The following is a 27,471-nucleotide window of genomic DNA, read 5'->3' on the forward strand; positions in this document are numbered from 1 at the left end:
AGAAATCCACAGTAACTCTAACACATTCCTTAAGGAATAAGCATGTATTTGTAGGAAGCAAACATAACTTTCCATAGAGAAACCACTTTCACAGGATGATTAGGTGGACCTGCAATGAAGAAAATACAGTTCAAAAGATGGGTTCAGACTTACACCAAGTTTTCACTAAAATGTTTTAAAAAAAAGACCCTTCTCTGTATCAAAAGAATTTTTAAAAAATACATCACAGATAAAATAAATCTCAGGAAAGGTCGAGGTCCTGTTCAGAGACATACGTTTGCAAATTAATGTAAATTTTAAAGTTTGACAACAAAAATACTGTTTGGAACTACCTAGAATAGGCCAAGCTAAGTTCGTGTTCTGTTTTAGTGTATTACATTGAAATGAATCTCATTCTCACTATAATTTTTTTCTTCTTAACCTTAATCACCAGCTGCTGGTCAACTGAAATGGACATGAGAACTATATAAATGTCAGAGAAATATGTAAACCTCATTAATGTTTCCAAAAATTCATTTAGAGATAGAAAGAGGTCCAAATAGATGCCTGTCTAAATGCAGTGCAATTACGTTACAATTATCTTTCCAAATACACAGATACGTTCTGTCTTTTCTCAGCTCATTACTGACTCAAACAATTTGCCCTTCTGGGATCAATTGTTTGCTAATAAATAATCGTTTACAGTCACAAAATGATATTAGGAGGTTTTCTTATTAGTTTTCCTACTGCACCCTAATACGATGGAAAACTGGCTGATTCCCAAGAATCTAACCTTAACCTCGCTTTGTTTAACAGCCCAGGAAATGATGAACCATCTGCGTCAGAAAATAATGGACGGCCAAGAGGAAATACTGTTTAATTGTAGATTAACCTCCTCATGAAGCAGTCTGAAGCAGCTTTAGAATTAGCAACTATAACCAGAAAAAGAAACAAATGGCTCATGAGCGTTTTCCTCTACCATTTAAGATCCAGAAAGAATGCAAAGGGATTTTTATTACATTTATCTACAAACATTCATTTCCACAGTGGAAACAAAAAATCATCAAGGTCAAAACTGATTCTCAAAACTGCAGTCACTGCCCTCCAATTTTGTTTGCCCAAATACCTTTAATGCAGCAAACCATCAAACCATCTCATGCACTTAAGAAACTGTTTATTTTTTAAAAAATTCAAAAACCTCTTTTCCATTATTTTCAGGTTGTTATAATATTAAAATTAATATTTTCCCTGGTTTCTTTAATATTAACAAATCCACCATTGGGGAGCACAAATTGTTTTATTATCATCAACATGGCACTTAAGCAAATGAAATCTTGTCAAGTACATGGTGACTTGGGTTTTGTTTCTGCATCTGTCACTTGGCGAATGAAGATACCATCTTCAGGGTGTTCCCTGTCATCCATTTCATACATATATGATGATGTTATTGCAAGCATAGTCCCATCATTACTGAAGGCAAGTGATGCGATGCTCGTGGGGTACCGATGGAACTGGCACAGTCGCTTTTTGTTAAATGGATCGCAAATACTTCCAAAGCCATCAGAACTACTTGTGGCAAATGTATTGTGGATATTGTGAAAAGAAATGGCATTGACTGGGTAAATCTGCTGAATATTATTTTCTTTTAGTCTGTGACATTTGAAGGCACACTTCTTCTTCTGTACCTCAGGGCTTGGGTCCAAATACTCAACGGCCACTCGGCCTTCAATAGAACTTAATACATAAGCCTGCTTGTTTGGAAAGGCTCGTATGCAACGAGTCTGGTATTTCAGGCTGGACTCCCTGCGCTGCTGCACGTAACCCATGTTCTGTAAGTCTCACACCAACACTGCGGCCTGCTGTTCCCACAATCAGCCGGTCTCCAGACACTGAGAGGGTATATATACCTTTTCAGGCTGAGAGAAGGTCCCGGCATTACAAGGAGTTCTGGAATCCCACAATTAAACTGTCTGATCCCAATTTCCAGTGACCACCACATTCACTTCTGGACAGTATGCAACACATCTGATAGGGGCATCATGGGTCCCAACAAGATTTTCTTGATCAATGTTCAAATCATGCATTTTCAATTGATGGTCTAGTCCTCCACTCCAGGCATGCATTGGATGGTAGAAGGCGCAGTCCAGGGCGGCGCCGGTGCGCTGGTACTTGAGCCGCACGGAGTTGGCCGGCACACCGTAGAGGCGCACGGACGTGTCCCAGGAGGAGACAAGCAGGAAATGGGAGGTGCTGGGGCTAAACTTCACCGAGGAGATGCCATCCTCGGGTGGCTGGTTCAGCTTGAACTCGTTAGAACTGGTCGTCTTGGGCTCCCCTCAGAAGCAACGTTTCCACTACTTGCCGCTCTCTGCCGCCTCCGCCGCCTCCTTGCTTCCCTCAGAGCACTCTGAAGTTTTTCTTTCATCAGAGAGATGAGAGGCCATTGAGGTGGCAGTGGCGGACGGGAGGGCAGCAGCATTGATGGACATGGATGAGAGCAGGTGTGCATTCTACGAGGTCAATGCTAACTATAGAAAAAGCAATTGGGTGGGAGGAGATACAGTATGGAGAAAGGAGGATGCATTCTAGGAAGTTATTCCCAGGTAGGTGAGAGAATATAGTACTTTGGAGTAGAGACATAGTAGTGGAGAAGGAAAAAGTGGGTAAGTCGAGAAACTTACAGGAGGCGAAATCACCAGGATTTGATGTAATCTCTACTGAAAACAAACACCGTGCTTCTCACAGAATTAAAAAAAGCCATAGGCCAGGCCTTGCTAGGGCATGTGCAGTCAGCTGTTTTATCTAGCAATTGGAGGGAATTTGTGCTGATCAAGTACGCATTTGTTGTTTCCATTTAGATCTAGAAAAAAGGATCTGAGCGACAAGCTTAGATGCATTGTCTGCGTCTCAGGAACAGAACAAAGCACACTGGCTCAGGCACGAGGAAGCCACTCCCCAATCCTGCCTTTCAGGTGCCAATGGAGAACAACCCCTTCAGCCGAACCATGGTGCTTTACATCTCTCTCCAAACTCCCAGATCTCCTGAGCGGAGATGGTTGATTAAGGCTCTTATCTTTCACGTTCTAAAATCAATTTAATGTTGTTCAGAGCCAGCAATGTTAAAATATATTTGTATTTTGAAACAAAGTTAACGTAGAGAAATGAAAAATAAAATGTTGAGAATTTTACATTTAATTGCAGATATAATTATGTGTTCTGTATGTTACTTAGTTTTCTATCTTAAATAGTTTGAAGGTAAACACGTTTTTTACTTTTTTTTTTTTTTTTTTTTTTGAGACAGAGTCTTGCTCTGTCGCCAGGCTGGAGTGCAGTGGCGTGATCTCAGCTCACCGCAACCTCTGCCTCCCGGGTCAAGTAATTCTCCTACCTCAGTCCCCCGAGTAGCTGGGACTACAGGCGGGCGCCAGCACGCCCCGCTAATTTTTTTGTGTTTTAGTAGAGATGGGATTTCACCATGTTGACCAGGATGGTCTCCATCTCCTGACCTCGTGATCCGCCTGTCTCGACCGACCTTCCAAAGCACTGGGATTACAGGCCAGAGCCAACGTGCCCAGCGTACTTTTTAAAAATTTTTTTAATTGGGAATGTTCTCTACTAAAAAAAGTAACAGCATTCACCATTTTCCTCAATCTTGGATGTCAGCTCTCTCTCTCTCAGTGAAACAGATTTTCTAATCTTTCTATCTGCTGTAAAACTTAAAAAAAAAAAAAAAAAAAAACAGATTGGGCAACATAGTGAGACCTTGACTCTTAACACAAAAATGTTAAAAATTGGCCGGGCCTGGTGGTGCGTGCCTATAGTCCCAGCTACTCAGGAGGCTGAGGCGAGAGGATTGCTTGAGCCCAGGATTTCGAGGCTGCAGTGAGCTACAATTGCACCACTATACCCGAGCCTGGGCAACAGAGCAAGACCCTATCTCAAAAAAAGTTCTTCAGAAAAAATATATATACAAGTGTTTGCATAGAGAGTACCAAGATATGACAAGTTACTCAATTTTATAGCCTTCAAAAATCAATCACGCAGTAGAACTCTGTAGGTTTCCACTTAAGTGATATATAATACTGCCAAAAAAGAGAAATATTTATGGCAGTTTTTTAAAGTTTGCTTAAATCTGATTTTTCCCCCACATTGAAAGTCATCCATTTTGTTCTATTTAATTAGGCATGATGGGCAAAAGTGTTAACCTTTCCTCAGGTAATTGTTCATCAAAATCATCATGTCATTGTGCCATGTGACAAGTTTCATATTTGATTAGAAAAATCCTTGGGCTAAAATTAATTTTTTGAGATAAATGTCACTGTGATCGTAATGATTGTACACCAGATTTGTTTGCTCTTCAAATTCAATATGCACCATGCATTCTCTACACATACTGACCTGTTTCATGTTATCCTATATGTTGTAGGAAGGCAAGGCCCAGCTGTGCTGTTGTATGTCAGGGAGCTTACAGAGCAGCTCTAAAGAGGGCAGTCATTTGGGCACTAATGGAATAGGAAACAGGAAATAGAGCCTTCGCTATCTCAGTGGACATACTTTAATGATACCTGTATTTTTTCTTTTTATGACAAGGCAAGAAACAAGATGGTCAATAATCACTACAACAGAATATAATTATAGAATAATTTTACTTGTAGTGCATATTGTCAAAAATCTTATTCTAAAGGCCTTCTACAGATAATTAAGGTCATAGCAGCTGTTGACAAATAGCAAGGAAAAAGGAGTGTTAGCTATTTTACTATGATGTAATGGATGCCTTAGAAACCTGGATGAAATAAGGATCTCTGAAACCAAGAAGGTACATTTCCGCACTCATTGTTAAAGGTGATGCGATTACTGTGGCAAATTTCAAGGCTTTTTCTAAGGTAATAATGATATTGAGAGAGGTGACATATTTGATCAGTTACTAAATGCCATGTCTTCTTCTTAAGACTCTACACGCTTTGTCTTATTCATTCTTCACAACAAGTTTATGAGATGAGTCATATTAACCTCTTTTTAGGTAAGAAAATGGGGTACAGAAACAGTAAGGTGCAGAGTTAGTGCCAGATCCCAAAGATAAGGGAAGTAAATGGCATGTTTTCTATTAGTTGAACCAATTGCTTATAAATATGTTGTGAAATTGTGAAATATACACACGTTGTGAAAAAATCATCATGCAAATTTCAGCATTTTGTAAAAAGACGTCCTCTTGTTGATTATTATAGAAATCTATTCATGCATGTTTCATCACTGTTGTGCATCTGTGTGTGTGTGTGTGTGTGCGCGCGCATGTGTGTGTGGCTCTTGCTGAACTGCTTGACTCTGAGGAACTGCTTGCTCTTATATAACTTCACTACATAGGATTACACTTCTGACTACAGGTTTTGCAGTTTATATCACCCCAGTAGTCAGTGAGGAAAATATTCAAAAGAAACACATAGAAATACATCCTTTAATTTGCCCCTATTCATTCACAAAGGAAATTAAATTGTCTTCCAAAACATGAATGACAGACAACAGTTAAGAGGAAATAACACAGATTCAGGAAGGTTAGAGAATACTGAGTCACACGTTTAAACAACTAAGCATCATTCTTAAAAAGCGTCATTGTGACCAACCTAGAAACCTGTATAAATAATTCTTTGCTTGCTTTACCAAGAGGTGTAATTGAAGTCAGAAGCTCTATAAATAAGAGTGCTTTTTTGTTCTGTGCCTTGCACTGCCTTTTGTGGATACAATTGTATAAAACCACATGTGCTGTTTCCCACTTACCCTGTTAACAGATAGCTCTGTTTATTCTCATTAAGAAAAAAAAATCTATAGCTAAGTTCAAATGAACAAGTTGAACAAGTTTAAAAACTAAATTTTAACCATTGATATATCTTAACTGAATCCTAACCATTGATATATCTCCTCAAGAAGATGGATTGCCCTCTTATCTAAAGGGACTGGTTATATAATCTGTCTTAACCTCTTGGGCGAAGTGAAGGCCCTGCTCTCTTAATCTCACACTCTGACTGTAGGGTATTTCTTCCGTTTCTTTTGTGCTCCTTTGCTAAGCAATGCCAATCTAATAAAACTCATCTAAGTCAATACACTAACACTTGGTAGCATTTCAAGAGATTTTTAAAAAGCTTTCATTGTATGATCTACCAGTGAGGTGCACACATATTCACACTTAATGTGCTCTGTGAACACACAGATTTCTTAACATCCCCGTGAGAAACAGTATAGTGGAGTGATTAAGAAAAGGGCTCTGGAGGAAAACTTTCTGAGTGTGAATCCTGCAACTGGCTTTGTAAACTTGGTCAAGCTTTTTAAACCGTTTGAGCCTCAGTTTTCTTATATTTAAACTTGCAGAACCAGTAAAGACAATACTAGATGATTTTAACCAACATGTTTGAAGCATTTAAAATATGCCAGGCATTGTTCTAATCACTTACATTAAATCATTAGGTCCTCACTACGACCCTAAGGAGCAGGTACTACTATTATTATCCCATTTTAAATAAAGAAGCAGAGGCACAAAGAAGTTATTTACTCAAGGTTACACAAGATAACTGCCCTGTCTTTAGTTAAAATGTGGATATTTTGTTTATTGTAGATTTATTTGGATTACTTTTGATTTTTAAATACAATATTAGAATGTTATTTATTTAATAGCTGAGTTTTTTGGTGCCCTGTTAAATTTTGTACCTGAAATAAATGCCTCCTTTGCTTCACCCTCGTCCCAGCTTTGAGTTGTTTATCAGTAACAGTTATTGAGGGAATTAAATGAGGTAATGCGTGTGGAATACTTTGCACTGCCAGGGCTCTATTAAATGGTAGCTGTCCTTATTATTCTTTCGTGTAAATAAATAAAAACAGGGCAATTTTTCTAAATAAACACATAATGAAAGTTTGAAGAATTTATAATTCTTGCCTCTCTCTTCATATAATAGAACTTTAAAAGTCTGCTTTTATATCTAAAATTACCAAAACTTTTATAATACTTCCTCCTTTTCCAAAACACTTTTATATATAATATATATTATATGTGTGCTATGTTATACACACACGAAGTTTCAGCTTTACAACAAAATTAGGAAGATAGGGAGAGTATCTATTATCTTCTTCTTAAAAGATGGAAAACAACAAACTCAGTGGGATTAAGTTGTTTGCTCACCCAGATAACTAGTCATGAAAAGCGTTACATTGTCTTTTCTACACCTTTAAGGGGAATTCTTAGTCATTGCATGAGGCAGACACTTTCCTGCCTCAAAATCTGCATAATGTTACGTCAGGAGTCTGATGTGCACAATTTCTGCCTGCTTGATCTTCTGTTCTTCTGCAGACAAAGTGATGAAGTGGGTAGGATAACCAGGGAAAATGCTCCTCATTGCTGAATGCCTCCAACCGTTTGTTTTCTCCCTGAATGAGCCATAAACACTTGCTGCTTCTCTTGGGAGCCAAGGTGGGGGAGGGGTGGGGGGCAGGGAGTTGTGTTTAGCAACCAAATTAAGAATTTAAAATTCTTCTTTGTTGCTCTTATGTTTTCAAGGTTGTCTAAAAGAAACATGTATTTTCAGACAGTAGTGAATCCTGAGTTGATTAAAAAATTAAAAGAAACATGCAAGTGTTTTATAACTTATGAAATGACATTTTTAAAAAAAACCCTCTGAGTCTTTAGTTTGTGAGTATTCAAACTACATTATCCTTCATGGCTATACCTAGAATACTTAGAAAAATTATTATGATGACTTCATTTCCTGAAATAATTTAATTTTAAGGATATTTGTTTTCAGCCTGTGCTTTATGATTAAGATTATCTTGTCCTTTCTCATTTCAGATTTTGATTATAGTTTCCTCATTACAGAATGACACTTAATCACAGTGTGAATAGTAATGCTCCTAATTTTCCAGAAATAATGCATAAGCTTATGACTTCTGAAATGATCTGCTCACACTTGTGCTCCTACAGGGGAAGGACAGCTTTGGTGCAAATATCTTTTGCAAGGAAAATGGAAACAACAAAGATACAATGTATAGCGTCAATAAATGAGTCACGGTAAAATATTTTTCATGTTTCATCTGAAAAATAATTTTAATTCTACAGATACTCACCTTTTTTATTGTTCTAATGCTACAGGATAAACCCAGCCATTTAAGTATTTTAAATTGTGTTTCTTTAATCTCATTTTTTATTACTGTTTCACATGTTAAAGTCAAATCAAAACACCATGCTCGTGAAATCTGGAATTACAGTTAACAACTATGTAAAAACCAATGACTTTTATTATGTTGATATAGCAAAAATTCATTAAATTGGTTAGCTTTCATAGTTTAATGCTATCTAGTATTTGTTGAATACCTCTTTGGTTAGAAGTATCACCCAAAGGCTAACAAGGTTAACACTGGACCCAGACTGCCTGGATTTGGGTCTGGCAAGCTCTGTGACATTGGGTGAGCTATTTAATCTCTAAGTCTCAGTTTCAGCCTTTGTAAAATTGCATTAGTAATAATACATATCACATAGGATCTCTGAGTATCACAGAAGTTCATGAATTAAAAAGCAAACAAAACAATGCAGCAACCTCAATTTCTGCCTCCTCAGAAGAAAGAATTCGACCGAGGGGCATATAGCAGAAGGAGAGACCGAGGCAAGTTTTAGAGCAGGAGTGAAAGTTTATTACAAAGTTTTAGAGTAGGAACAAAAGGAAGGAAAGTACACTTGGAAGAGGGCCAAGTGAGTACTTGAAAGACAAGTGCACTGTTTGAACCTTTGAATTGGGGTTTTATAAGTTGGCATGCTTCTGGGGTCTTGTGTTCCCTTTCCCCTGATTCTTCCCTTAGGGTGGGCTGTCTGCATGCACAGTGGCCTGCTAGCACTTGGGAGGGCAGCATGCACAGTGTGTTTACTGGAATTACATGCATGCTGACTTGAGACTTTCTTCCCTTACCAGTCAAATGTCCCTAAGAGATCAAATACCAGCTAAAATCTGCCATTTTGCCTTTTAATGCACATACTTGAGCCCACTCGCCCAACTCCTCAGATGAGGAGCTTCCAGATAAGCTCCTTATCAGGAAGCTGCTCGTTACCAGTTTCATGTGTTTCTGTTTGTTGGAGACTACCTTTCCCTGGTGCTGGCTGTGACTAATCATTATTTTGGATAAATAGTTAACAACTGTCTGACCATCACCTAATGGTTGTCTCACATTCCTGGTGTGTGTGTGGTGGGTGGGGAGGAGAGGGCTCCTCATGCCTGACTAGCTACCTGCTATAACAGTCAGAACTGGATAAAATGTTTTGTGGTTACCACTATGAAGCCATAAGATAAATAGTGGTGTCCAATTTTGTACACAAGGAGAGCTCACAGTCTCTGAAGTTTGTCTGCAGTAGGGAATAATAAACAAAGGTATGGCTTAGCTTATGATATGACCATCTATCATATCCTATAGACAAAGGCAATCAATATATGCTCATTTGCTCATTCATTTACATGTGCTTAATTCTGTATACTCTTATCTCTATGAAAAACAAAAGAAATAGCACGTACATGCATACACACACAGGAAAATATTGAAGGTAATTCTCATGTACTTTGGAAATATTAGCTTGGACAACGCAGATAAAGCTTGAGGTAGGCCTCATGTGAAGGGTAGGTCTTGAATTGCAGAAGAAAGAAAAAGTTTCTATAAGTAGGAAAATAACTTTCATAAGGCAAGCTAAGAGGATCATCTTACTACATTTCTAGTTTAGTATGGGTCTTCATCAAACTTTATGAGGATAGGGACCAGCCCATTCTTTTTAAACAAGATATCTTCTGCATTTAACATGGTGATTAGCATGGCAGGTATTCAACAAATGTTTATTAAATAAATAAGGGAGAATGAGAAGTGTGTACAAACCAGTGGCAGTACAGGCAGAAAAGTCACCTTTTTAAGTTAAACCGTGGGCAGGATGGAATAGAGCTAGGGAAGGGGGGTGTATAGTTGGGGTTCTCCAGAGAAACAGAATCAATAGCATACATGCATATATAAAAAGATAAAATGAGAATATTACAACAAATTTGATTTAAAAATGTTTAGATGAAATGAACAATTTCCTAGCAAGGACTTATCAAAAACCAACCTGAAGCATTGTATAATTATAAATTAGTTCATCGTTTTTAAAATTCCCACAAATCAGGGACAAAACTAGCTTTGTGGGCTCTTGTACACATCTTTGAAGATCCTGTGTAAGAAAGAAAAAAATACATATGTGTACAAATACAATATTACACATGAAAATGAGTATTTCTTTGAATGAGAAAATAAGTCATAATAGAATATTGAATGAATATGTTAGTAGTGTCAAATATCCAAGTATCATGACACCAAATATGTTACTGGTGGAAGGTGTCTGAATTACAGGTGGTGAATTCACATGGGTCTGAAGCAACCTCAATCTTTGCCTCTTCAGAAGAAAGAATTCGACTGAGGGGCATAAGACAGAAAAGGAGATGAAGGCAAGTTTCAGATCAGGAGTGGAAGTTTATTTAAAAGGCTTTGGAACAGGAAAAAAGGAAAGGAAAGTATGGTTGGAAGAGACCCAAATGGGCACTGAGGTCAAATGCAGTATTTAACCATGATCGTAGGAATTTATAGGTTGGCTCGTTTCTACATGATTCTTCCCTTAGCATGGGCTGCCCACATGTGCAGTGCCCTCCTTAGCCTTGGGAGGCAAGCAGGTACAGTGTCTTTAACAAATCCCATTTATGCCTAGTGTTCCATTACTGGAACGCTAAGCATGTGGGAATTATTTATATTCTACTGCTCAAGGTCATTGCCAAGGTCTGATTGCAAAAATTCAAAAAATTGTAACCTCAGGCATAAAAGGGTTAGGAAGTTGTATGTATGCCCGTCTGAGGCTATTCTCCTTTTCTGGTGTGTGCCTTTGGAAGATCACACTCCGCCATTTTGTCTCTTAATGTGCATGCCCGGGAAGTTGCTTCTCCCTGGTGCCTACATTCAATTAACACTTTTGCAACAAGTGTGGAGCATCAGGAAACGGCCTCTCCCTGGCACCAGATGCCAATTTATCACTTTTAGAGAGGCAATGTGGTAATTGCCAAAACGGCACCTGATACTCCTAGTGGATGGGAAAGAGTCCTCTCCTACCCTGTTCATGCCTAACTGCTTGTAACAAATATATATATTTGTTGTGTGTGTGTATATATATATTTGTTATGTGTATATATATTTGTTATGTGCATATATATTTATGTGTGTGTATATATATATATACTTGTTACAGGTAGTTAGGGATGAACAGGGAAGGATATAGGTAATGAGTGATATAAGTAGTAAGTCTTTGGGGGAGTCATTTCTGGTTTGGCACAAATTCAAGCATGGCTTTGACAAGATGTCAGCATACGTGTGAAATGAAAACATTAAAAGAAGTTTCCCAGGATGATGGGGATGGCTCTAGAGTGTTTGGGAAGAATAATGCTTTCATTTCTTGAGTGTTGCCTTGTGTTAGGTACTGACATATATATAATCACTGATTTTCCCAGTGGCCCCTGAACAGACTTTATCCTTGTGAATTATCCATTTCACAGCTGATGAAACTGGCAATGACAGTGGGTAAATAGTTTGCCCATAAGCATGAAGCTAGCAAGTTGGAGGTTGTTGATTAAAGCTGGGTTGCATCTGCTTTCAGAATTCATGTTTTTCTCTTTCTGGCCCGTCACTTAACCTGCCGTATGAGTTTTGGCAAGCCACTTACCACCATTGTTGGTTTGTTCTTCAGTTAAAAAACAAAACAAAAAAACATTGTGGATATATTTTCAGGCTGGGCACGGTGGCCCACACCTGTAATCCCAGCACTTTGGGAGTCCAAGGTGAGTGGATCACCTGAGGTCAGCAATTCAAGACCAGCATGGCCAACATACTGAAACCCTGTCTCTACTAAAAATACAAAAATTAGCCAGGCGTGGTGGTGCACGCTTTTAATCCCAGGTACTCCGGAGACTGAGACAGGAGAATTGCTTGAACCCAGGAGGTGGAGGTTGCAGTGAGCTGAGATTCATAAGTCATTATTGAAATGTTACATAAATTAAGATTTTCAAATTTGAGAGATACCTCTATCAAGTTTCTTTCATATGTAAACTATAAAATGTCAGGGTATTATCAAGTGTATTCCTGACAGGAGAGGAGACTTATTTTGACTATTCACTGAGAAGAACCAAATCCTCTGCTGACAATCTATTCATCTATATAATAGAAGAATTTTCCACATATTAATTCTGAATTCTGTATTTTGTCACCATTTGACGCTGAGTGCAATAGGATAAGACTACAGTGCAAGACAACCTCTGGTCCTATACCTTTGTGTGAGGACACTAGGTAAAATAGCATGATAATAAATTCACTTCTGTCAAAAAGAATATTCTAGGTCATGAACGTTTCATCAGTAAATTTTTCCAAACAAGGAAGAAGTAGTGTCAATCTCTCACAAAGCCTTCAACAAATAGAGAAAGAGAGAATAATTACTAACTACTTTTAAGAAACTATTAAAATTTCAATACAGGCCAGGCATGGTGGCTCATGCCTGTAATCCCAATGCTTTGGGAGGCAGAGGCAGGTGGATCACAAGGTCAAAACATCGAGACCATCCTGGTTAACACTGTGAAACCCTGTCTCTACTAAAAATACAAAAAATTAGCTGGGCGTGGTGTTGGGCACCTGTAGTTCCAGCTACTCAGGAAGCTGAGGCAGGAGAATGGCGTGAGCACGGGAGGCAGAGCTTGCAGTGAGCCGAGATTGCACCACTGCACTCCAGCCTGGGCGACAGAGCGAGACTCTGTCTCAAAACAAACAAACAAACAAACAAAAAAATTCAATACTGACAGCTAACAAAGACATTACAAGAAAGAAAAATGACAAGAAATCGCTCATAATCATAAATGTAACAATATAAAACCAAGTATTAGCAAACCAAATCTAGTTATATATAAAAGGAATAATACTTCATGACCAAGTTGGGTTTATTCCAGCATTTCTAGGTCTCAAATTTATCTTTGAACTCAATCAATGTAACTTAATACATTAACAGAATAGAGGAAAATAATCACATGATGATCTCGATAGGTGCGTAACTGCTTTTGTTAAAATATAACACTTACTCATAATAAAGAATGATTAGCTGAGAAACCTATCAGAAGACTTCCTTAACTTGGTGAAGATATCTGTAAAAATCTTTCAGCAAACTAAATGGTGAGAAGAGGAATCAGATGAGAATGCCCAGTAGTCAACATTGTAAGGTCCTAGGCTGTGTAATAAGGCAAGAGGAAGAAATAAAGGATATGAAATTTAAAGAGAATAAACTTTTTTTTATCAAGATGACACATTTGTGTACACAGAAAACACAAGCACATCTACCTACAGATCAAAGAATTAATAAAGGAATACAGCAAGTTTGCTGGATATAAGCTCTTTCTATAAAAGCAACTGTATGTTTACATAACAATGATCAATTAGACATTAAAAATTTAAAAATTACAAATGCAAAAATAAAATCCCATAAATACGTATGAATTAAAGATGTGTGAAGCTTCTACAAAGAAACCTATAACACATGATTAAGAAGTTAAAGAAGTCAGAATAAACAAAGAAATATACCACATTCATGGATTAGAAGACTCAATATTATGAAGGTTTGATTCCTCTCAAATTAATCTATAAACTCAATGCAATCTCATTAGCAAATCTCAGCACGTCCTTTTTAGTAGTAATTGACATGTGGACTCTAAAATGTATAGAAATACACTTGATCTCAAAAAAAAAAAAAAAAAAGTAAACGGTAAAACATAAAAACTTCTAGGAAATAATGTAAGAAAATATCTCCCTGACCTTGGAGTAGCCAAAAATTCTCTAAATGAGGCCTCAAAAAACACTACACAAAAAATGAAATCCGGGCCGCTTTCATTGCCATGTGACTCACATGGCTACACAGGGCTTCATGCTTGGTTTAATGTTCTATGTCCTCATCTTGAAATTTTTACTAATTTTTGAATATAGGATCCTACATTTTGATTTTGTCCTAAGCCCTGCAAATTATGTAGCTGGTCCTGTACAGAATAGATAAATTGTCCTACATTAAAATTAGGAACGTACATTCATCAAACAACCTTATTAAGAGAGTAAAAAGACACAGAAAGTGGGAGAATAAATTTATAATACATCTAACCTCAAGGCTAGTATCCAGAATAAAGAATTTTTACAAATCATTAAGAAAAAGTACAATCCAATTAAAAATGGGGAAAAGGATGAAACAATTCTATCATAAAAGAAGATAGCTACATGTCTAATAAAGAAATAGCAAAGTGCACAATTTCATTAGTCATCAAAAAAATGCAGAATAAAACAAGTGTAGGAAATATCCATAGAAATGCCTTCCAGAATGATTAAAAAGTTTAAATTATGATATCAAGTGTTGACAATAATGTAGAACAGTAGGAACTGTCATACTTCTGATACTGTAACAGACACGTCTCATCATTTTGAGAGGTGATTTAGACCCTGGCAGAGTTGTGGTTAAATTTGTGATAATTATACAAAATGACAAGCAAATGAATAAACTACACAATTCCAGTGAAAATTAAAACTTGTGGAGGAAAGAAAAATTATTCTAGATGGTAGATGGCTCAATTGTAAGTAGCATTTGCATGTTTATAACAAAATATTCATAATAATTTAAATACTAATATTGATCTAGTTAAATTAAGACAAACATTTTATCACAACAGAGGTGGAACAGGGTGAAGACATAAAGTAAAAGTATATCCTTATATTCCTAGTGGGACGCCAATAGAAAATCCCAAAACTAAAAAAATAGTAAGTAGCAATATAAGCAAATTATTTAGTCATATGGAGATAAAGAGTAAAAGAACTAAAAAACTGAGTTGAAAGTTATTTCCTCAAGTAGAAGAATGGGAACTATCTATTTTGGTAAACACATTATAAAATCAACCTTTTAAATTAAATGCCAGAAGATCTTAGGTATAAAAGAAAGAAAATTTAAAAAGAACTAAATAAAAAAAATTTTTTTTGTTTTGTTTTGAGACAGAGTTTTGCTTTTGCTGCCCAGGCTGTAGTGCAATGACGCGATCTCGGCTCACCGCAGTCTCCACCTCCTGGTTTCAAGTGATTCTCCTGCCTCAGCCTCCAGAGTAGCTGGGATTACAAGCATGCGCCACCACGCCAGGCTAATTTTGTATTTTTGGTAGAGAAGGGGTTTCTCCATGTTGGTCAGGCTGGTCAATAAATGAATTTTTAAAAGAAAGAAAATAGTTAAGAAAAAAGAGAGAGAAAGAAGGAAGCTGGGAACTAATTTTCAAGTCTCCAATAAAGGGATTTCCAATAATAATGGATATCTGGACCTTTCCAGTAAAGTCGGAGTCTCACCATGACCCTCCTCCTGCTCTTGTAGTCATTGCCTGACTAGCTGGGTAAAGATGGGTAAGTTAACTCCCGTGTCTCAGTTTTCTCATTAGTTAAATGGGCCAATAGTAGAATCTACCTCATCTACTAAAGCGAAGTTATCACAAAGCTAACACAGTGGCTTTAAAGTTTTGTAAATTTGCAGAGGTAAAATATTTAAAGCACCGTTGACAACCAAAGTCACAACAAAGCATAAACCTTACAATGCTTGGCTGGGCCCAGTGGCTCATACCTGTGATACCAACACTTTGGGAGGCTGAGACAGGAAGATAGTTTGAGCCCAGTAGTTTGAGACCAGCCTGGGCAACAAGTAAGACCTCATCTGTATTTACAATTTTTTAAAATTAGCTGAGTATGGTGGTGCTTGCCTGTAGTCTGGACTACTCGAAGGCTGAGATGGGAGGATCGCTTGAGCCCAGGAGTTTGAGGCTGCGGTGAGCCGAGCTTGTTCCACTGCACTCCAGCCTGGGTGACAGAGTGAGACCCTGTCTCAAAAACAAAACCCAAACAAACACACAAAGAAACAAAAACTTGCAATGCTCCAGTTATTTATCCATAATACCTTCCTCATAAAAAATCAGGAAAGGGATATTAGTTTGGGGAAATAGCTTCTCTGAAGTCCAGAAAATCTTGATGAAATGACTCTGCCACCCATGAAATTTCATCTCCTCACTGAGAGTACTCTCGCCACTCAGATACATTTTCTGTCATGTAACAAGTGCTGTGTACACAGTGAGGGTCTGGATATCATTTGCTGTCTTTCCTGCTGACCACTTCTTTCTTTAGCTGCACTTTCTTTAAATGCAGTGAAAGTCTGCATCTGGTCAAAGACTCATTGTGTCTTTAGGCCTGTGAGGCACTTTTCTTCTATTATGTGCTGATTTAATCAGGTCATTTCTCAGAACTTTCCTGACCCCCGCTGGCACAGCCCACAAAGGTCTGCAGAATTTTCTACTTCTATAAATCCTCAAGCATTCAGCCAGCACCTGTGAGGGCAATCCCTCACAAAATACAGCTTTTCTCAACTCAGACCTCATTTTAATATAGAGGATACGTGTGCTTGAAACCCTGGAGGTTATTTTCATCGCAGTTAGAAAGTTTGTTATCAAATCCTATTTATAATGTTTTTGAACAGTGGCCTCATGTTGAACATAACAATGATGAAGAAATGCAAAGCAGCCTCCATAGGTGGTGGCAGAAGGATGAGGACCCAGCAAAGGCATGGAGAGTTAAGTGGACTAATTATGCAATCGGTGCAACAGAGACAAAGGATCTGTGACATGGCTCCACCCCTGCATCCAAGACAAGGATCTCCTGCTGAAAGAACCTCTGGACTGGCCTCTGGGGCTCTTTTGGCACCAGACCATTGTTCTCTGCTTCCCCACTTATTGTTTCTGTAACACACAGATTGGGTTAAAGCTTTTAAATATCTATTAAATTATCTCTATACCCCAGTTGAAACAAATTCTATGGTTAATTTCTTACATATTATTTAATTTTTTTTTTTTTGGCCTTACTCATCTCTCAGAGATTACTCATTCATGCTAATGCTTTTGGTCAACAAATAGGTGCTCCATTTTTCACACTATTCTTCATCTTCTAGATTACAATTTTGACCTATTTTTAGTCTTTGAGGTTATAGGCCCATGAGTTCTAAATGCTAGCAAGGCATTAATATGGACTCCATTGATCCACTGCTAAGAGGAGTGAAAGAAACCTCTTGTATTAGATAATCTCAGAAAGTCTGAAGAGGGCAACTGTTACTAGTAATTAGCACCTTTTCAATACAGGAAAATGAGATGGTGGATGAGAGAAATATTGGGAGAAAGTGGTTGCATTAGTGTTCTATTGCAGCATAAAAAGTTACCACAAACTCAGTGGCTTCAAATGACACAAATATATCATCTAACAGTTTCTGTAGGTTGGAAGTTCAGGAAGGGCAGGGCTGGGCTCTCTGGTCCGGGGCTGATCTGGCTTCAATGAAGGTGTCAACAGGGGTGTGGTTTTGAAATGGAGCACTTTCAAGCTCACTGGTTGTTGGAAAAGTTCATTTTTTTCTCAGTATCACGTGCACTCACCATTTTCTTGCTGGCTTTTACCCAGAGGCCATTCCAGGCTTCTAGAAGATGCCAGAGGTCCTTGCCTCTGGCCCCCATAGGCCTCCACATGCATGGAGGTTGACATTTTTCCAGGCCGGCCTGAGTATATCTCTCTGATCTCTTCTACTCTGGCCATCCAGAAAAACTCTGCCTTTAAAGGTCTCATTGCAGGTCAGGCTCTCCCAGGACAGTCTCCTTTCCTTAAGATCAGTTGATTTGGCATCTTAATTACATCCGAGAAATCCCTTCACTTCAGCATGTGAATTGGTGTTTAATTGAATGATTGGGAGAAGGTGTGAGTACACCAGGGTCCCTAAATCTTGGGAATGTTTTAGGATTCTGCCCACCAAAATGGTCTGGGGAGAAATGAAGAAAACTTTTTTATGCTGAATATCCAGTGCACGGCGAATGAGCTGCTTGTGTCTAGTAACTGTAAGTGATGAAGTCATGGCCTAGGTGCAGGTGGCCTCTCTGCAGAGATTCCTGGTTAAAAGAGCCCCCCTTCATCAACCTCCCCTACTTCCTTTCCACTGATGGCAAGTTTTACAAAGAAACCCACCCTACACTGAACACAGGGGTTCTTTAAGACTTCCGGACTTGATATGCAATCTACAGATATGTTAGTTGACTCGCTTTTTAAAAATTAACTTTATTATTGAAGTATGACATTCATATAAAAAGTGACCTAATCATAAGTGTTCAGCTCAACAAATGATCACAGAGTGAACACGCCCACATAACCACACCCATCTCAAGCAATAGAAGCATCCCAAAGGCTCCCTTAATGTCCCCCCTCAGGCTTTATATCCTCCTACTTCTCTTAAATTAAACATTACCCTGACTTTTGATACCATAGGATTAGGTTTTCCTCTTTTGTGAACTTTTTTATAACTGGAAACTTATAAATAACCTTTTCGTCAGACGTCTTACATTCAATATTGTGTTTGTGAGTTTCCATTGGAAGAACATGCCACAATTTATTTGGCCGTTCTATTGTTGATGAACCTTTGCACTGTTTCCAGTTTTTGACTTTTACAAATAATTCTGTGAACATCTTTGAACCTGTATTTTGGTGGGCCGTGCACACCTGCCTGTTGTGCATATTCCTAGAAGTGGAAATGGCAGGTTATAGAGAAGGCGGGAGTTCTACTAAAACATTTACTGCCAAAGAGTACCTCCACCCTTAACTGTGGTTAATGTTCCAGTTTGAAGACTGTTTTACCCTCTATGCAGAGTAAATTTCCAATCTGCTACCGGAGTGGGAAGGCTCAGCCATCCAGCTAGTGGAGTGAGTGAGGAAAGGGGTCTGGGGATTGAGCAACCTCTTATAGTTTCAACTCATTCTCCCTATTTTAGCCAGCCCATCTCTACTCACAACCCCCTTCAAGAGTTATGTGGTGCTGTCAGCTTCAGAACTTTGGTCTTTCATGGCACAAACTGGATTGCTTTTCAGCTTTCCTTACCACTAGTTTTGGATTCACTTTCCACAGGCCTGCTGTCTTTTTCTTCTCTTTTTTCCTTTCCCTCCCCTCCCCTTTCCCTCCCCTCCCCTTCCCTTCCTTCCCCTTCCCCTTCTCTTTCCCCTTCCCCTGCCTTTCCCTTTCCCCTGCCTTTCTCCTTCCCCTTCTCCTTCCCCTTCCCTTCCCCTTCCCCTTCCATTCCCTTCTTTTCCTTTTTTTGGAGATAAAGTCTCACTCTGTTGCCCAGGCTGGAGTGTAGTAGTGTGATCTCAGCTCACTGCAAGCTCAACCTCCTGGGCTCAAGAAATCCTCCCACTTCCGTCTCCCGGGTAGAGATGAAATTTTGCCATGTTGCCCAGACTGGTCTCAAAGTTCTGAGTACAAGCAATCTGCTTGATTCAGTCTCCCAAAGTGCTGGGATTCCAGATGTGAGCCATTACACCTAGGGCTGCTTTTTTCATCTCCTGTTTTCAAGATTTTTGATGCTGCCATGCCCTCTCCCATTTTTTTGCCCCTATGGTTTATACCTTTAAGGCAAAGTTTATTGTCTTTTGTTTTAATGAGGAGCTGGAAGAGAACAAAAGAAGAAAGCACATGTGTTTAACGCTATCTATCTGATGAGGTAACATTCCTTTAAATGTTCAACATTCCTCCCAGGGTAAAGGGGTAAAGGAAGTTTTTTTTCATTATTTGAAATGCCTCATGGCTTCACAAAATAAGATTCTAGCCTGCTTCCTGTGGTTAGGATTTTGTTTCTCTCTTTTGTTCTTGTTTTAGGGACATTTATGCATTTTATCTTCCTTATAATGTGTCACAAGGAAACATACCATCTGCAGCACCAAGTCTAACATCATATAACTGTATGTTGATAGAACCAAAGGTATTTATGAGCTGTGACTTCCACAGTGATGGGTTAGTTATTAAGATGTTTTTGAATTATTTAGATGTTTGTTTCTGTTTTATGCCAGTAGTTTGAGAAAATATGTAGCTTAGATCTCAATATAAACTGTTTGGGCATATTTAGGGGGAACAGATAGCACTGGTAGAATTAACAATGTTGTCCAATTGATGGATTCACACACAAAGTTAAGAGTGTCTAGTGATGTTGAACTCTGAAAATTGTGTCAAGTTATTCTATGCCTAGAGGCTGAATCACCTTGAGGCACTTTAAAAAAATTTATTATTATTATAGGAGAAATTACTTGAGGGGCCTGCATCAGTTATGGTGAGGTAAGGCCAACATATACCTATTGTCCTGGCGGTGGGGGGAGGAGAAATAATAGACCATACACGGGCCCCTGTAAGTGACCCTTCCAATGTCATTTGGATTAGAAAATGGTCCTGAAAAGAAAGTGGGAAAATTTACCCAGGCACCAAGTAACTGCTTGGAAGTAAAGAAATAAAGGTTGTTTTGTTTTCTTCATGGGTTTTGGTGTTAGAAAAACCTTTCTACTGTGTTGGAATGTCAATGAAAGATGTCCCCTGGTAGGAAAGAACATCACAGGTCTTGGAGGGAAGGTTGCAATGAATGAAAAGGGAGCGTGTATTGTAGCTAGGGCCTAGAGACCCCTGGCACAGGGCTGACTCTGATACTGCAGGCAGATAAGGCTGAGAACCCTGTGGACCCACTCTACTCAGGCATGCCAGTCCTGTTTTGGTATCAATGGTTGAATATGTGTGTACAAAGTAAACAGCTCAAATAGGCGGGTTTTCCAGGAGCCTCTGCTATAATCAGGACAAGTAGAGGCTTTACCGACAGAGACAGTGATTATCCTATAGACCTTGGGGCTTTGGAAACACCAAAGTGTTCTGTGAGACACTGTGTGGCAATAATAGATGCTGAGGCAAAAGGAACAGAATCAGTGACATGAGGGGACCAGCCAGATGCTAGTTTACTGTCTGCCTGGCATTTGGAAAGAGAATTAATTCTTTTGAACTGAGTAAGATCGTGGGATTCTTGAACAGTTTCAGTGAGAGAACATGTATACGGTGTTGATACCCTAGTATGAGATCTCAGACTTTCTAGTATGAGTGTATGTGAATTCCTAAATTGTTAACAGAAAAAATAGGAGATTTGACAATATTTTCAGCTGGTGAAGCAGGTTGTACCTCTCAATTTTTGTTAATGAGATCCCACTCTCCTGCCATATATATCTATCTTGTTCTAGATAATCTTCCGTTAGTCAGTGTTGAAAATGATGGAACCCACATTACAGGATTGTGATCAGGATTAAAAAGAAAGTAACGACTGCAAACACTTAACACAGTGCTTGACACATAGTGAATGCTAAAGAAATCTTCTTTGCTTCTGTTCTCTCAAATTCTTTCTGGTTGCTACAAAGTGTTTGTAGCACCAGGGTGTAGAGAAGTCATCTATGTTGTGGGCTCTGTGATCTTAGCATTGAAGAAACATCTATGTTATGGGCTGGGTGATTTTAAGCAATTTACAGTCATCTTTCTGGCTTTGGTTTCTTGATCTTCAGAATGGGAAATACTACAACAATTTCCCAGGGGTGTTGCAAGGATTGAATAAGATAAGGTATGTGGCAAGTGCCTCAAATACGGCACTAAAAGTCATGCAAACTGCAGTTCTTCAGATTTTTAGTATCATTCCAAGGAAATGCCAAACCTGGCTCAGTAGCTAGACAATTATAGTGGCTAATCCCGAATCTTCGTCTCTGCATGGAATAGTTTTCCCAGTGAGCCTTCAAAGGAGAAAAAGATCGGAGGTAGATTCTTATTCATTTCTTGAGGAGCATGCTGTTTTCTGTCATTTTTCAGGGATTTTTCATGGCTAGTACTTTCCCACAAGGGCATAAACTGGTAGACAATGATAATTAGTCAGTATTGTTTGAGTTGCTTTAACCTAGGAGTCTGACTGCCTCCCTGCCTCCCCACGGAGTTCACTAGTACTGTATCTCTAAGTGCCTGAGTTCCACCTCTTATTCAGCACCAGCCAGAGTTTCACAATCTTGCCAGGAGGGAATAATTGAAACTAGCAGAAGAAAGAACAGTTTAAGAAGAGATTGCAACATGATGACTCAGTGACAATCAGTTGAAGGAGAATGGAGGAGTGTGGAAGTGCTGTGAAGGTCACCGTTTCATTCATTGAGAATGCTGAACTGGCTCCATAAGGAAGTCAGGAAAAGCTCCATGAAGCCAAATCTCCAGGCAGAGTTCTGCAGTGCAGAGGGGCGCCACACCTCTTTTTTTTTTTTTTTTTTGAGATGGAGTTTTGCTCTTGTTGCCCAGGCTGGAGTGCAATGGCATGATCTCGGCTCACCACAATCTCCACCTCCTGGCTTCAAGCGATTCTCCTGCCTCAGCCTCCCGAGTAGCTGGGATTACTGGCTAAATTTGTATTTTTAGTAGAGAAGGGTTTCTTCATGTTGGTCAGGCTGGTCTCGAACTCCTGACCTCAGATGATCCGCCCGCCTCGGCCTCCCAAAGTGCTGTTATTCCAGGCATGAACCACCATGTCCGGCCTTCCCCCCCCCGCCAATTCCTGCAAAAGTGAGAAAGTGGCTGTTTCCCACAGGCACGGGATAAATACCAGGCATCCTAAGGGAAGCCGCGTGGCCACTCTCGGAATGTCCCAGGTCCTGATCTGGTCCTCACCACGTAGCTCCCGTGGAAATACGATTAGCTGCTTGGGAACAGTGGTGCTCATTTGAGGAGAATGCCAGCACTGTATTCCACTCTGCTGATTATCTATTCTTTACTACTTGGAATCATTCTTTCTGATTATGTTTTCCCTGGCATCAGAATGCAGTTTTGTTGTGTTTCTGCCATCGGAAATGATTCCCCGAGTGATTCTCTCATCTCTTCCAGACGTCTCTCTCCCCTTTCCCCTGCACCCCTGCCCCATTTGTCTGGCAGTGAGTGAGTCAGCGCTTCTTTCTTCTTTCTCTTTGCCGCGGGCAGTAAAGGGAGACTCCTTAGCAGCTGCTCAGCTACCTCCCAGAGACAGCAGCCTTTCTGCAGTGGGAGCGCGGATTTTACTGATTCTCTGCAGGGTTTCTAAATAGCGGGTCTTCCGTAAATCAAGCCTCATTGTGACTGTGAGTGAAATGGGCAGTAAAGACAGGTGCCAACACTGGAAAACAATTTCCAGCACATGTAGAAATTTAAGGAATTGTTATTCTTTGACTATGGCACTGTACTTTAAGATCTAGCTCGTGTTTGATAAAAGATTAAGTTTTACAGTGTTTGTCACACCAGCGTATAGAAAAATCATCCTTCTCTTGCCCCTACACAGGACTCTAATTAAGCTACCTCAGACACAGGGGTGGATTGAAAGGTTATTTATGGTACACAATTCCTTAATTTGTTTTCGCTTGGCCTCACAAGTTTCATCTTTCCTTTGGCATCTTATCTAGGGCAAGGTTCTCAATCTCAATTTTACTATTTTAGGCTAAATTTATTTTATTTTATTTTATTTTTTGCTCCTATGCATTGTAGGATGTTTAGCAGCTTCCTTGGCTTCTAGCCACAAAACACTAGTAGCATACTCCCTCCTTTCCCAGTAACGACCATCAAAATTGTGCCCTGGGGACAAAATTTTCCGCAGTTGAGAACTGTTGGTCTAATTGAAGATAAGTAGAATAAAAGAAGGACTTAGAAGCCTTGAGCTCAAATCTTATTTCAAAGGCTCCTTAATGTAGCTTCTAACTTTAATCTTTGATTCTGGAATGGGCTGTGCTCCTATAGCCTGCGAGCTGGCCAGTGCTGTTGGCATGAACTCTGGGAAAATGAAGCCAAAATCATGTGTCTGATCCCTGGTAGGCCACGAAGCCCGGTCAGTTCTATGATCCTAGACTGTACTTCTAATCCCAGAAAGCTGTACTTCTGGAAACTCATTCTTTTGAAGAACTGGAATTCTTCTTCCTACCTTCAGGCTCCATCCGTTCACCATCCAGGCAGGCACTGTTAGCAATATCTTAGATGACCTTCCAGAGTTACTTCTTGAATATGCCAGTGAATGTGCATACAGGTTCCTGATCAATTTCCCACTCCCCCAAATGGGCATGTTGTACATACTAGAATGCACCATTTCTTTCTTATCAATGAATCATAGAATTATTCCATATCAGTAGATATTTCATTTCCTCTTTTTTGGGTAAACTGCTATATAGAATTCTATCATACAAATGTATCAACTTATTTAACTTCTCTCACTGATTTGTACTATTATAAAAAAGTGCTGTAGTGAAAAATTTGTGTAAACATCAAAAAGTGAAATTGCTTGGTCAAATTAAATAGGCAGTTGTAATTTTGATATATAGTGCAAATAGTTCTCTGTAGGAGTTATAGTAATTTACCATCCCACCAGCGATACATCACAGCACCTATTTCTCTGCAGTCAGGACAACAGAGTGCTATTACTTTGGATTTTTATTGATTGGTAGAAAATTGTGTCTCAATGTAGTTTCCATTTGGATGTATCCTACTATTGGAGAGGTTGTGTTTCTTCATATGTGTAAGAGTCATTATTTACTTTTTTGTGGACCATTTGTTCATTCCTTGCCCATTTTTCTTTTGGATTGTTGGTTTTTTTTAAATGAATTTCTGGAAGTGTTATATATTAGGGAGACTAACCTTTTGTTATATGAATTGCAAATATTTTTTTCCAATATGTCAATTATTTTTTATTTTGTTCACAATTTTTTGCATAAATAAACTTTACAAAAATTTTATTTCATCTAACAAAAAACTTTTCCTTCATGAATTTTGGTTTCTAGTTATAAAGAAATTTGCATTTTTCTTCTTCTTTTATTATTTTCCCTTTTTTTACATCTAAATTTTTGATCCATGTGGGATTTATCCAGGTAGCTCAGTATAAGTTATAGATCCAATTTTGTGTTTTCCACTACTCAACCCCCGCATCCCCCTGCAGAACTCACTGGCTCTCTTGTTTATTTTTTCAGAGCAGGAATTTTTAAAGGGAGCTTACTAATGTAAGGACATTGTCTACTTTCACCACATGAGCAGTGCCTCCAGCAGTAGAGGGCTGGACTGGGGTGCAGGACTGTAGGCCATTGTCTCCTGCAACATCTCTAGCTCCTCCAAACTACATTAAGGTCACTTCTTCTTTGCACAAAGTCATCGTGTACTTGTTTACTAGATTTGTGGGAGTATATGAGGGTGAAATAGCACATAGATAGGGGAAAGCCTGCTCCTTTCTAATTTTGTATAAACATTGCCAGTTTGAAAAGAATCTCAAATGCATTCAGTGATTAGGAGTCAGTTGGTTCATTCTTGAGTTAGTGAGCGTAGCCTGAATACCTTCAGCATTTGACATTCAAAGTTTACCTTCAAGTGAAAGTTCTTATTTATCTGTTAACCGCTGATATGGTTTGCCTGTGTCCCCACCCAGATCTCATCTTGAATTCCCGTATGTTGTGGGAGGGACCTGGTGGGAGGTAATTGAATCATGGGGTCAAGTCTTTCCCTTGCTATTCTCATAATAGTGAGTAAGTCTCATAGGATCTGATGGTTTTATAAGGGGGAGTTTCCCTGCACAAGGTCTCTTCTCCTGTCTGCCACCATGTGAGACGTGCCTTTCACCTTCCACTATGATTTCCTCACCAGCCATGTGGAACTGTAAGTCCATTTAAACCTCTTTCTTTTGTAAATTGCCCAGTCTCAGGTGTATCTTTATCAGCAGTGTGAAAATGGACAATACAACCATACTTTGTTCTTCTTTTTCCCTGCATTAACCTATTTTGCTTGAGTTAAAAAAGAATATTATGAGATTATGAGGATGGATGGTTCTTTCAAATTGTTTTTCTCAGGAAGGTCTATAACCTAATGTGCATTTTCATGAAGGGGAAATAGATCAAGATCTCATATTTAAGCAGATACACCCGTATGTACTGTCTTCTACAACAGATCTTGCCATTTCCTTGCCAACCTCTTAAAACTCATATGGCTGAGCTGGTCAGGCTCCATGGATTCTGTGTGCATGCAAAAGCCTGACCACAGACGCCTCCATCTTTCCTTCAGAAGCATTTGGTCAAGCTGGTACAACATAAAAGCTGGGATCCTGGCTGACCCGTGATAGCACCCACTCACTCAACTTTACTTACGTTAGTAATTTTCACACAATTACTAATGTGAGAAAATAAAAATAGCTTGAGAAACACCAATAATTTCAATGAATCATTCAGATGGCATTATTTAACCTTATAGTCCCAGACACACCCTATAGTTCATATACACTGTGCATTTGCAAATAGTAATTTTGTCCTTTATTTTCAGTCAGGAATTCATAAGGCATTATATCTGTCTTGAAAATCCAAGCTCACCTTGATTCATGCCAAGAAAACTAAGAGCCATGCTTCATTTAAATTGGAATCTAAAACATTTCATTGGCAATCTCTACATTTTAGAGACTGCAAAAATGTCTGCCTAAGAACAGCAGGAATTGGTCCTGTATGTGTTCAGTTTCTCAAGATTTTAGAACAACTAACAAAACTAGTACAGCATTTTCATTTCCTTTGTTTTGAAGATAACACATTAGCTTAATTTTAAGCATTTTGTTGAGAGAAACACTTAAGTAGTGTGATAATGGATGCACCACATAGATAATGGATGCAGTGCATAGATTTACACAATGCCAAGGGTGTGAACAAGAAACCCATGGGAATACGATGTCTGGAAACTGCTTCATAGTGTCAAACTTGTCCATGGGTCCCAGGATCATTCCTTATTCTTGGCTGCTAGTCTGCAAACTGTGACTCAGAAAAGACAAAGGGAAAGACCAGGCATGCAGTGGGTGTGGTGGCAAGGTTGGCACCATTTTGCCCTTAGGTTTACACTGTCTGAGTCACCTTGACCACTTTGCTATTGGGCATCTACCTCTGCAAATAGAAGCTCTCAATGCTGAGTTCCAACCTGTTAACAATAGCAAAGGAGAAACAGTCTGTTGCACTCATTAATTTTACAGTGCCCTAGGATCAGAGACCACACCTTCTTTACATTTTGCAGCTTCCAAACCTGGCTTTATGCCTGGAACTAAAATAAACTGGCAACACATTTAGAACCATCCTTGATTCTCTGAAAGAAACTTGGTTTCTTGTTCTAGTATAGTTGCTAGTGTGCAGCTTCAGGTAATTTAGTCTCTCTCTGTCTTATGAGGACCCAGACATTATAAGTGCAGTATAAAGCACTTTTTTTTTTTTTGGCCATGTTTCTTACCATGGTTTATTTTCTTAGAACTTAAGCCAAGACATTAAAAAAAAAAAAAAAAAAATGCAGGTAGGGGATGTGGAGATGGGGAACCAACCAACTCAGTAAACAGTAGCAAGACCATTTGGCCTCAGGGTATTTGCATTCTACAAAGGGGCAAAGGGACCAAGAACACTTTGTCCAGATAGACATCTTGTCTTAAGTGTTCTTTGTATTCTTCAGAGTAATGGATAGTGAGGAACTTTCACATATTCAATTTTGATTTCTCTAGCCAACGAGCA

The 27,471-nt window shown here is 39.0% G+C and overlaps 1 pseudogene across 1 annotated transcript; it reads right to left on the reverse strand.

Moving 5' to 3' along the window:
- Positions 1–1,008: 1,008 nt before the first annotated feature.
- On the reverse strand, positions 1,009–23,054 carry LOC116276308 (annotated as a pseudogene). The gene is made up of 2 exons (XR_004185716.1): positions 22,958–23,054; positions 1,009–2,314 (listed from the first exon to the last, which is right to left on the reverse strand). The product of XR_004185716.1 is annotated as a mitotic checkpoint protein BUB3 pseudogene (transcript).
- Positions 23,055–27,471: the final 4,417 nt, after the last annotated feature.

This window comes from Papio anubis, chromosome 8 (assembly GCF_008728515.1).
Source record: "Papio anubis isolate 15944 chromosome 8, Panubis1.0, whole genome shotgun sequence".
Lineage (NCBI taxonomy): Eukaryota > Metazoa > Chordata > Mammalia > Primates > Cercopithecidae > Papio > Papio anubis.